The sequence below is a fragment of the Strongylocentrotus purpuratus genome, unplaced genomic scaffold (genome assembly GCF_000002235.5).
Source record: "Strongylocentrotus purpuratus isolate Spur 01 unplaced genomic scaffold, Spur_5.0 spur5_scaffold_6, whole genome shotgun sequence".
In the NCBI taxonomy this organism is placed as follows: Eukaryota; Metazoa; Echinodermata; class Echinoidea; order Camarodonta; family Strongylocentrotidae; genus Strongylocentrotus; species Strongylocentrotus purpuratus.
This window is the reverse complement of record NW_022145612.1, coordinates 40761238-40773527: the sequence shown is the minus strand read 5'-3', so window position 1 is coordinate 40773527 and position 12290 is coordinate 40761238. Positions and strand designations below refer to the sequence as shown.

Here is a 12290-nt window from a genome sequence, read left to right as displayed (position 1 = left end):
AATATTATTAAACTCCAATCATTTTTCTTCAAACTTTCTAGGGATATATTTTCATACATTCTATCACATCAAAAAACAATTCAACTAGTTTTACAACAACATCAACAATTCAACATGATGAAGAGTACAGTTACCTTTAAAAGTAATAAATAGAGAGATTAAATCTATTCCTGGACCCAACGCTCCATTCATTCCTAAAACACACTGAACACAAACTACCTAAAACCCAAGTCCTAACCCTATTCCAACATCTTTGATGAAATGTCTTTGGAGCACATATTGAGTAACACGTCTCTGTGCAATCATGGACCTAGTAGGTCCATGGTGCCATCAAGTGACTCAAATAAGTACATGAACATGGATATCTGAATCAGGGTCTAGGAACTGTTTACGGCTGGGACTAGAGTCTAACAGAGAGCCACAGTGCTGACAGCTCTACACTTCTCTCATTTCCTGGACCCTACGTGAGGGGATACATGACGGTTACAACTGCCTAGCAGCGAGCGCGACGTGTAGGGAGGGGGAACCGTGGGGTCAGGAAGTCCCCCCCCCCCCCACTTCCATCAGGCTCACCGCACCCATCCAACTCATAATCACTGGCAAAGATAGACACAGACAGAGACCTACATGTATGCATGGATGGTTGAAACATGAAGGTATGCAGACAAGCGGCATGAACATCAACTGTCATGAAGTCTTTGGATTGATAGTGTTTATGAACACATGAAGATGACGAGTAACCATTGTCATCGGCAGATCAAGAGAGACAAATAATAAGCCTGAACATATTCTTTATTGTAATCAGAAAGTTACTTGCATTCAGTTACTTAAGTGGTACAAAGGATATTATTGGCAATAAGGGGGGCATCAAAATACATTGCTTATTAAATTTTAGTCAAGTTAGTCAAAAACTTTCTGACAAGATCTTCTTGAAAGATCTACATGTACAAGTTCTTGTCAGAACTATATACCCATGAAAGAATTAGTCAACAGTTCTTTTAAGAACGAACACATCTCTCCACAAAACAGCCTGCCACAAAAGAATACCCAGGTGATCAGTCCTTTTAAGGACTACTCAGTTTTTCTGACTCAAGAAATAATAGGTCATCTTTTTTTTTTCCTGTGCCAACAAGACTGAAAAGAAAAATCACATTTTGCAGAGAGACATTGTGTAGTCCCCCCTACAGACTCTATAATTTCTTGTGGGAAAACCCCAAAATAAATATTAAATAGATTTTCAGGTAGTAGTTTTAAGGCAATTATCCAAATCTATGCTTTTCTTGAAGTTTCTTGTCAACACACAGTGCTTTTCAATAAAGCACAACAAGATAACAAACCAATTTTTCAAAACAACAAGGTTTTCAGCAGTTTATCAGCGTAAAAACTGACCTGAAGCTTTGTTGACTACAGTTAATTTTTTTTTGCATTTTTTAAAGAATCTTGGCTTTCTTTAATAGTTTACCATGCAAGATATGTTAAAACCATTGTTGGGCCTATATAATTGCTCTCTCTCTTTGGTCAGGACAATTAGCTAAACTATTCTCTCTTTCGTTTGATCATTACTACTTGGCAATTGTACATTTTCTACCAAATCCATGTGGAAATTATCACTAATTGCAGTACATTCAGTGTAACTGCAAGTTTGGTGTGAATCTGTGACATTTTATTTTCTGCCATTACTAGAAGTCGAGATTCCCTTTAAATCCAATGAAAGCAGAAAGAGAGCAGAAACAGGTCAGAGAATAATTCATGTAGATCAATGAAACTTCCTTTCTGCTTTACCAAATGATGACTTGTAATATTGGTATCTAGTAAAGAAGATTAGAAGTGAATTAGGCTGGATCAGCTAGTATTTACCATTTATCCTGGCTGTACTTTAATGATCCTTTCAAGACATGACAGCAACTTTTTTTAGAAGATTTGTGTCGCCATGGAAACAATGTCAATCAGTTAAAGTAATGATCTCTATCTCACACATCAAAATGTACAGTACATACTGTAGGGCCTCATAATACATTCTAATTTGAGTCCAATGCTTGTGAGGCTTTCTACTAGTTTTCCAAAACATGAATTACTCTTTTGTTCATGATTCTACTTTTGAAAGTCTTTAATGCAGAGGCATACGGTACATGAGAAAAACATCAAACCCTTTTTGGAAGGGAACTGCTCACTTGTACCAGATATTTGTCCATGTTTGTATAGTAGATATCATAATATTCCCAAATTGAGTTGAGTCAGCTGACCCTAATTTCCTTTTTAATCGACATCTCTTACAAAACCACACCTAAAGCTTTATTTGAGTACAAATTATGTACCATGTTTCACGATGCACAGTTTACACAGGAGAAAAATATATACATGTAACACAATTTATATAGAGTTCGAGTTACCGTCCTGAATGTTATTATAGCTTTCCGCATGTGAACAGGCTATGAGCTATCCGACACGATGAAGATAAATGCAGTTCACACAGGAGAAAAATAAATACATGTAACATATAGTACGTTATCCTAAACGTTATATAGCTTTCCACGTGTGAACAGGGTGTAAGCTATCTGACATGGTGAAGATACATGTAAGTGCACAGTTCACACTGGAGAAAATAAAAACATATAACATAAAGCTTGATCAAGTTATCATCCTAAATGTTATTATAGCTTTCCGCGTGTGAACAGGCCGCAAGCTACATGGCATGATGAAGATAAATGTAACAGATAGGATGGTGATTGGTAAATGGTTCACATTCTTCCGTACGCTCATCAATGAACTTATCATAGATAATGGATATTGCACCTGTCTACACTAAAAACAAATTAATGCCATTTTTCTATGCTCGGCAAATCGAAGCGTAGGAGGCCCCTCAGTTCATGTGCGAGGTATACACTGTTTAATTACATGCAGGCATATATTATGAGCTTTTCATGTCGGACGGACGGGAGGAGAAAGGGGTAATTTTCATTTACTTTTGCTTTTAGATGACAAAGAATGTGGAATCCACAATACTAGATTCTAAATAATTAATAATTGCATAGCTTTGTCTCAAAAGGAATTAATAAAAATGATGTTTTTAATATCATCTCCTACATCTTGTATAACATAAAATTGAAATGTTTGTCGAATGATTACACAATGGATTTATAGTAAAGGGCTTTAATTACAACAACAAAATTTCCAGATAAAAACAATTTGCTCATACGTGTGCTTTTCATGATGACACAAAGAGAGCTGACATTTTCAGGACTGAGCTGCAAAATCTATCCAGTGGTATAGACAGCAAGAACAAATCCCAAGAGAAGTATTCTCTTGAAATCAAATCCAAAGATAATTACTGCCATATTTGTCTACATATATTTAAATTTAGTTATAGGGAAAAGTAACATTATTTTTGGAACAATTATACTAAATTTTAGTAATTAACAAATTTGCTAAAATTTGCAGTGTTTGGCATTTTCAAATGTATAATTAATCTACTTTCACCAGTGTTCAGCTTTATCATAACAATTATAAATGGTCACAGACTTACCTTCTCATCCTGGCAAGGACATACTATACTATAGGCAGAATATACACATGTATGTATATATATATATATATATATATATATATATACTTAGATTTGGTCTATTCCTCCGTACAGTGCTCAATGCTAATGGGCAGAGCAAAATATATATTGGATAAGGCAGACTAATGGAGCATGGTTGCAACCATATATATATATATATATATATATATATATATCAAATCCGAGTTTATACCCTTACTGCTCTAAACAGACAATAATCCTTTCTGTGATGTACTTTATGATACCGTCTGCTTGTAGCCAAGAGGATTTTAACTCATATGGTTTGTTATGTTAGACAAGTTAACGCCCTACTGGCTCTGTAGAGACGATATGGCAATCCCAACTAAAGTTAGAGTACCATGTGATCACTCACAGGAGTAGCTTACCTCGTTAAACTAATTATCAACAATCATCCTGTTGACATTAACATTACATAACGAGGGATTTCTTAAGGTCTCTTTGCATGCGCTCACTAACACGTGTTACAAACTAATCTAAAATGGCATGCGAAGGGTTAATGAAATGAACAAGGTAAAAAGACCCGCTCGCTCATTTATTCATAACCCGAGAGAATAGATATGTACTAGCCTTGAATCAGCTCATGACTGCTCATCATTATGCCTTTATATCCCGCCAATTAGCGGACAAACTGCCTCACTTTATTGATTACAGCCCTGGTGCCCTTCATACATGTAAGTAGGTATGGAGGTGTATGAGTAGTTGTGTTTAGACAGTCCACTGGAGCCCTTGTACCTGTGCACACATAATTGCGTTCAGACAGTCCACTGGAGCCCTTATACATGTGCACACATACTTGCGTTCAGACAGTCCACTAGAGCCCTTGTACATGTGCACACATACTTGCGTTCAGACAGTGCTTCAGGTACTGTTCATACACGTACGTGTAAATGAATACTCAAAGATAGTGTTCTGGTGCATGAGTGTGTGTTCATAACTTTACATATATTTCTGCTCTTAGACCATGCTCTGATACATTTCATTGTGTTCAGACAGTGCCCTTATAACCCAATCTAATGTTCAGACATTACTATTTAGGTTAATCCTTTCTACAATCCGAATCCCCAGATTGGGCATTTTGGAGATGATTACATCGGTCCATTTCTGTTCCATTTCTGGAACAGGCTGCTCTCGTGGTGATTCAAAGACAGAGAGATGGAGAAACAAAGACGTCACAGCTACAATATGACTTGTGTCATACAGAACAAGATCAAGTCCATGATTATACTGCCCCCCCCCCCCCACCCGGACAGACCTACAAAACTAATCATACAGCTACATGTAATGGGGAAACTGTACATCTATTCAAGAAGTACTATTTTTTCACTTAAAGATTGTAGAAAGATACAAAGAGTACCTGTTTCAGAAATATTCAATTAACTCTATCAGAGCTATTTCTTTAGAGGTTGAATTAAATGGAGGCCAATTTTAATCACACATATTCCTTCACCCATCCAATTCTGCATAGGTGATGCACAGCATTTACAAAATGTATATGATATTCATATACAGGTATGAAAATAAAGATTGTAGAAAGTCGTGAAAAGTACCTGTTTAGGAAATATTTAATCAACTCTATTAGTGCTATTTCGTTAGAGGTTGAATTGGAGGCCATGTTTAATCACATAATATTTCTTCACACGACCAATTCTGCATAGGTGATGCACAGCATTAAAAAATGTATATAATATTATGATGAATTGCATCAAATGATCAATACAATCTCCAAGCAGTGTAATCTTTACACATGTGTGAATGCACCATTATCAGCATCATCCTAGCTTCCATTCATTCATTCATCTCTCCATTGAGAGGATCGAGAGACTGAGCGGGGGGAATAAATTGAAAGTGATTATGTATTGATCATCAATCCATGTATAGTTGGTATCACTAATGTAGGTTAGCAGTGTTAATATCAACCATTTACACAGGAAGAGGGAGATCATTAGCAGAATATTTTACAGGCAAACCCCATTATTATGAAGTAATACGGTGTGCTTGCTTGGGCAGACTGGCTGGATTTCCTCTTCTTTCCAGTACTTATCCCTGTGATATAATATTTTTTCTGCCATCTAAAAATCATTACCGGGTAGTTTTTTGTAAAATTCTACCAAATTAATCTTGCAGAAATCCCATTATTTGTAGTCAACATTAGGGATACTTTCTTCCATATTTTTCTTGGGGATGCTTTTCTATCAATAATTTATCGCAACTCAAAATTGTATTCATTCACTATAATCAGATGTATCCTTTTTCTCAATAGTTCAGTTTTCTTTTTAATTTGGCATGATAACTTCAATGATTAATAAAATAATAACTTGAACTTATATGAAGCACAAACAATGCTTCCGTTTCTAACACTCTGATTCACAATGTTCAAAGTCAAACTGAGAAAATATAAAGTTTTTAAAAAAAATCTCCAAACTACAATCATCAGAAAAAATACTAATAGCACCAGATATTTGGAAAGCTTCTCATTCGTGCTCTAAACACTGATCACTATGTACTGTATATATTACATGGTGGGTCAATGACACCTGAGGAACAAGAGATTTGGAATCTGAATCAGTAATCCAATTAAAATAATAATAAAATAATAAAATCAGGAAAATACACTAAGTTAAAGAAGATTTCTTTAATGATTTTCTTTAAAAGTTTTGGAAAACAGGGTGGGAAATAAATTATTTATAGAGCTCTCAGGGCACTACCCATTATAGCAATATAGCATACAATAGAAGTAGTGCTGTACTAAAAGACACCATTGGGAGGTGTTAAAACTCTCACAGATTCAAGCTGAAGTACTCTCCGTCTACCAATGGCTGCCATTACCATTGCCATTACCGTGTCCATAAATAGGCCTCAGACATTCATTATAATACGTAACTGCTCTCCTGTATTTCAATTTGCATTTTATTACGTTCTGAAGCTAAAAAAATAACTTTTACCTTTTGTTGTCAGCGTCAATGACTGTAAAAGGTCATGTACGTACAGTTCTGCTTAGCCCTCAAAAACTTTTTGTCAAATTTCTGTAATTTTAGATGCTGAATATGAAGATACTAGTTGCCGTGAAGTTTCCCCTCGTCAAGTGAAATATATTTAACAAATGAAAGGTAGATCGTAATTCAGATACCATCCTGGGATGTAAATTCTATTTCTAACAATGAAAACCTGCACTACAGGCGTATAAAACCTACAAGAACTGTCTGTATATGCTACGGTCTACGCACACTGTCTCTACAAAGAAGCCGATATTATCTAGCATTCCTTGCAGATGTTTATACAATTCACCAGAAATCATTGATAAAATATCAAGTGACCTCATACATTTGTTTTGATACAACATGAGACTATATTTAACATTTTTCTTTCCAATTTCCTTATGCTACCGAAACTTTACATGAGCTGCAAAGGTTAACTGGACAGATTACAAAAGATAATTTTTTACAAAAGATAATCTTGATTTCTCCAGTGAAGATGAAAACTAAAATATTCTCACCATATTCTTACACTTCTAAAAAAAATGTTCTAAAAGCCTACTGCCATCCATACATGTAGCACCATGATAATAAGGTCTTGGCTTGACAAATCAGTATAGCAACAATTGAACAAAAGACATCTACCACTTACCTTCCTTCACAGAGGACATTAATGTCTACAATTTCTCCGAAGACCCAGCAAGAATGTTTCACAGGGTTGACTGGAAGTGGATTCCTATACACAGCAAAAACCTACAGAAAAAAAGATGGAAAGAAAAAAATGTAATGCCAGAACTTTCAGCTGAAGGACATACATTTAGATAAGTACATTTCTTTTGAGATAGGTCATTACCAAGAAGACATTTGTTCATGTATTACCAATGAAATTTTCTAAAAGGTCAAATGATTGTCCTTTCCGGAGATATATGCCACCTGGAAGAATAATAATAATAATAATAATAATAACAATAATAATAATAATAATAATAATATATGAGATTTGTAAGGCACTTAAATGGCAAGGCCACTCCTATAATAACATACTTTCGATAGAAGCAGAAAAATCAGACAAACCAGTAAAAGAAAATGATTTTCATTCTTCCATAGTTTTTCATACTTTTAAAAAGTTCATTAGTTCCTTATTAGTGATACGATTTTCCTCAAACTTGTTTTGCTCTGTTTCTCTTGTTCATTCTGCATCTATTGAAAGCAAATTATTTTGGAGTGGACTAATAAGCCTTTAATGAGTTTAATCCACTTGAAAACAAATGCAAAAAGAGCAAAAGAGATCACATAAAAGTATTTGCATTATAAACAAAGAAATGGGAGTATGATAGAACTGACAAAAAATGAAAGAAATGTGAAAGAACTATGATATAGAATAAAGTCAGTCGAATTCCCATGACTAATTAAGATATCTGAAATTCAATTTACTAGATCTTTGTAGCACTATTCTTTTCTTTCTTTTCTTCTCTTTTTCGCCTTCTCTTCATCTCCATCTTCTTATTCTCTCTCTTCCTCTTTCTTCTTTTCTTCTTCTCTTCCTTCCTTGCCCCCTTTTCTCTCTCTTATTCTTTTTTCCTTCCAATGCTCCCCTCTCCTTCTTTTCCTTCCTCTTCTTCTTGCTCTTTTTTCTGTCTCCTCCTGCTTCCTGTCATTCCTCTCGCTCCCGTTTCTTTTTATGCTTAAATCATCATTCATACTCGTTCAACAGCTTTTGTATGGATGTAGAGTTCAGATAAAATTAGTTTGTTTTCTCTATGATGTTACTTACACATCAGTCACATACATTGTTTCTAAATTCTATATATCCATTTCAAACTTTTATGTAACATCGTCTATTGGGAGCCACAAAGACATTGATCCATATTACTTTGACATGGATTTAACGCCCTTGTGACCCCAAACAGACGACATGTTAAACATGTCCGTTAATATTTGTGTACATTATATATCACATATTCCATTATGAATGCTATTTAGTATTAGCCCTGCATTGTTAATAATAAAACATGACCTGGGCTTTTTTTCCCTCTTTCTGTTTCCCATTTTTCACTTTTATATACCGGTACTTTTTTGTTGTTGATATCGGTAGTATCTATACAAGTGTTATTACCGGTACTTCCTTTGTTAATAATCAAGATTGTTTATAAAGTGACTTGATCACATATAAATAACCAAATACTTCATCTATTAAGAATATGAAACCTAAGATGGCCTGGGATTTTTTTCTCTTATTTACTTTTATATACCGGTACTTTTTTGTTGTTGATATCGGTAGTATCTATACAAGTGTTATTACCGGTACTTCCTTTGTTAATAATCAAGATTGTTTATAAAGTGACTTGATCACATATAAATAACCAAATACTTCATCTATTAAGAATATGAAACCTAAGATGGCCTGGGATTTTTTTCTCTTATTTACTTTTATATACCTTTTTTTGTAGTTGGTAGTATCTATACAAGTGTATTTACTATTACTTCCGTTGTTAATAATCATGATTATTAATAAAGTGACTTAATCACATAATAACCTAATACTCTAGTGTCTATTCATTAAGAATATGAAAGCTGAACTAGAATGACCAGGTACTGTGTGAAACCACATTCCACTCTCAGTCAGCTGATTAGAGCAGCAGCCTTTTCACACACAGCTAAAATTGATTGTATCTAGAGATGATTAGTATAAACGTGTTTAACTCAACAGTTTTAAACATGTTTATAGAAAATTTTTCCAGTGTGAACATCGTTTATACGATGTTGGGATAGATACGAAGTCGCGATCCATACACCCCTAAAAGCAGGCTGCAGTTACGAAGTTCGTATCTAAAGAGCTTGACATTTTGTGTGTGAAAGGTTATTCGTGTTTAAACTGTTTCAGACGTGTTTAAACTGGATGGAGCGTGTGCTTTGATTGATATGACATGACCTTCAATGCGCAATGGCACTACTGCACATTTTACGAGCAGTAGTTAATCACGAAACGATTAACGATCGCACCGAAATTTCTGTGTGTGAAAGGCTCATGATTAGTTTAAACACGTTTCAAACACGTTTATACTAATCATGTTTATAGAATTTTAGCTGTGTGTGAAAAGGCTGATATATTGATGAGATATCGAAGAGGAAATCATATCCTTTTCTAACTGCACTGATTTTCATCGGATGCATCCGGACGCATCTTCTGGACGATGAAACGGCCAGTTAGAAAGCAACAGAGGAGAAAAGGGCGATTAAATAGCCGATGAAAAGAAGAGAAATAGGCGATTAAATTCTCATTCTATCGGTGTGACACCGATGAAACGGCCAGTTAGAAAACGTTCGGGAGAAAAAGGCAATTAAAACAGCGATTAAAATGGTCAAAGGTCGCAGTATACGCGCTTTATCGTAACCAGCTGTGTTTGTTGACTTATGGTTGGACATGCTGCATGCTAGCTAGATGGAACGCGGGCTTAATAATTACGCAATAATTCTTCACTTCCGGCAAGGGCTCACCACAGTGAGAGAATTTCACCGGCAGTTAGAAAGCGACAGGGGGAAAACTGGAGTTTCACCTTTGTTTACATAAGGAAAATTCAATCAGTATTTTCATTGGTGTGACTACGATAGAATCCAGTGAGAAAGCAGTATTAGACATGATTTTACCAAAAAGAAGTAAAAAATTTGCCAAATATTTTCAGTGCAAAGATTTTTTCGTGTTATTTTGTATCAAATGAATTATATACATTTATAATGAAATTAGACCACCAACATGTATATTTTAAATTTAAAAAAGAAATTGAAAAGAGCGCACACGCTGATAGGATATTGGAAACCAGATGTATTCAGCCTACATAACTTGGTCTATTATTTAGCAGTAATTCTATCCCTATACAGCCATATTATCGACCCAGTTGCATCAAACAGTTGCCTTTAGCATTGTTCTCAGTATCATTATTCCAATAAAGGCATCTCCTCTATAAAATCCATATCACTTGGTCTTCTTCCAGTTCTCCACGGATTGAAACCTTCCATAAATACATGTTTGACTTTCAGCAGGCTATTTGGATTTCATTTTGTATTCCAAACAATGCAGATCTGTGCAATGGTGTCAAGCAAACCATCACTTGTTTAAATTTACGAGGGCTGTTATTTCACCTCAGTTTTTAGTAATTAATACCCTTTAAGCAGATTCCGGGGCTAGAGAAGAATGAAAAATAAAAACGGTCATGATCGACCAGATAGCCAGGATGTACGTTGAAAACGCTTTCAATTACGTTTTGCAACATGAAATAAATGGCTTGATAGAACATTCTTTCCCACTTGAATATCATCCAGGTAACTCAAACAATTCCTATCCCTGATAAACATTAAAATTATTGAGGAAGCAATTCTTCATCTTTCCCCATTTCTGTCCAAAGATTTCCATACTGATTCGAAGAGCGTCAGGAGGGAGAGTACATGTATACGCCTACTTGCATATATATCCCATATAAACTTTCACAACCGTGCTAGCACAGAGAAAGTGGAGAGACAGACAGAGAGTAAGACTGAGAAAAAGAGAAAGAATAAAGCAAGATAGGAGAGAAGGTGGGAAAGAGAAACAAGCAGCATGATTATGTGAGAGAGAGAGAGCGAAGGAGAGAAGGAGAGGAGAAAGGGAGAGAGACAGAAGGAGAAAGGGAGAGAGAGAGGAGAAAGGGAGAGAGAGAGAGAGAAAAGGAGAAAGGGAGAGAGAGGGAAGGAGGGAGAGAGAGGGAAGGAGGGTGATAGGGAGAGGAGGAGGGAGAGAGATACACACACAGCGACACAGATACCCTTTTCTAACTGCACTCTATCGGAGTCACACCGATGAAAATACCGATTGAATTTTCCTTATGTAAACAAAGGTGAAACCGCAGTTTTCCCCCTGTCGGTTTCTAACTGCCGGTGAAATTCACTCGCTGTGGCGAGCCCTCGCCGGAAGTGAAGAATTATTACGTAATTATTAAGCCCGCGCTCCATCTAGCTAGCATGCAGCTTGTTTAACCATAAGTCAACAAACACAGCTGGTTACGGTAAAGCGCGCGTATACTGCGACCTTTGACCATTTTAATCGCTTTTTTAATCGCCCTTTTCTCCAGAACGTTTTCTAACTGCACGGTTCATCGGTGTCACACCGATAGAATGAGAATTTCTCCTGCTCTAGAGCAGGAGAATTTAATCGCCTATTTCTCTTCTTTTCATCGGCTATTTAATCGCCTTTTTCTCCTCTGTTGCTTTCTAACTGGCACTTTCATCGGATGCGTCCGGATGCATCCGATGAAAATCGGTGCAGTTAGAAAAGGGTAAGAGAGTCTGTTTCTGAAATTGAAGAAGGATGTGAGTAAGATAGATTGGGTGAGAAGAGCAAAATCCCCAGGGATGCAGCATCTTACACCAAGGTCTACCTCTCTCTCACACCAATCTCAGAGAAGACTGGCCGCCCTTCACACCAATAATTAGTCTGGCCTCATCGCCTCTTACCCCCCCCCCCCCCAAATCAACCTCAGCTCAACTTCTGTACTAATTAAGCCTCTCCTCTCCCATACATTAGCTGCATTAACACTGCAAGCAAAATATAGTTAATTTTTCCCCCAGTCTGTTGTTTCGTCGGAAGAAGCTAAGAACTACCGGTAAACACAACAACAACAAAATCAAATCGATCTACCTCTGGAGCGTGGGTTTTTAGAAGCGCCAGCAGAAGTTTTCACCATTTTTTTGTCGAGTAAATG

General features: G+C 36.1%; 1 long non-coding RNA gene across 1 annotated transcript in view; it reads right to left on the bottom strand.

The window, feature by feature from the left end:
- LOC115919182 overlaps positions 1-12290 on the bottom strand; it is a 58267-nt gene that overhangs the window by 22904 nt on the left and 23073 nt on the right. The window contains exon 2 of the long non-coding RNA XR_004061740.1: positions 7208-7308. This is a non-coding gene — a long non-coding RNA (uncharacterized LOC115919182). The remainder of the gene's footprint in view (positions 1-7207; positions 7309-12290) is intronic.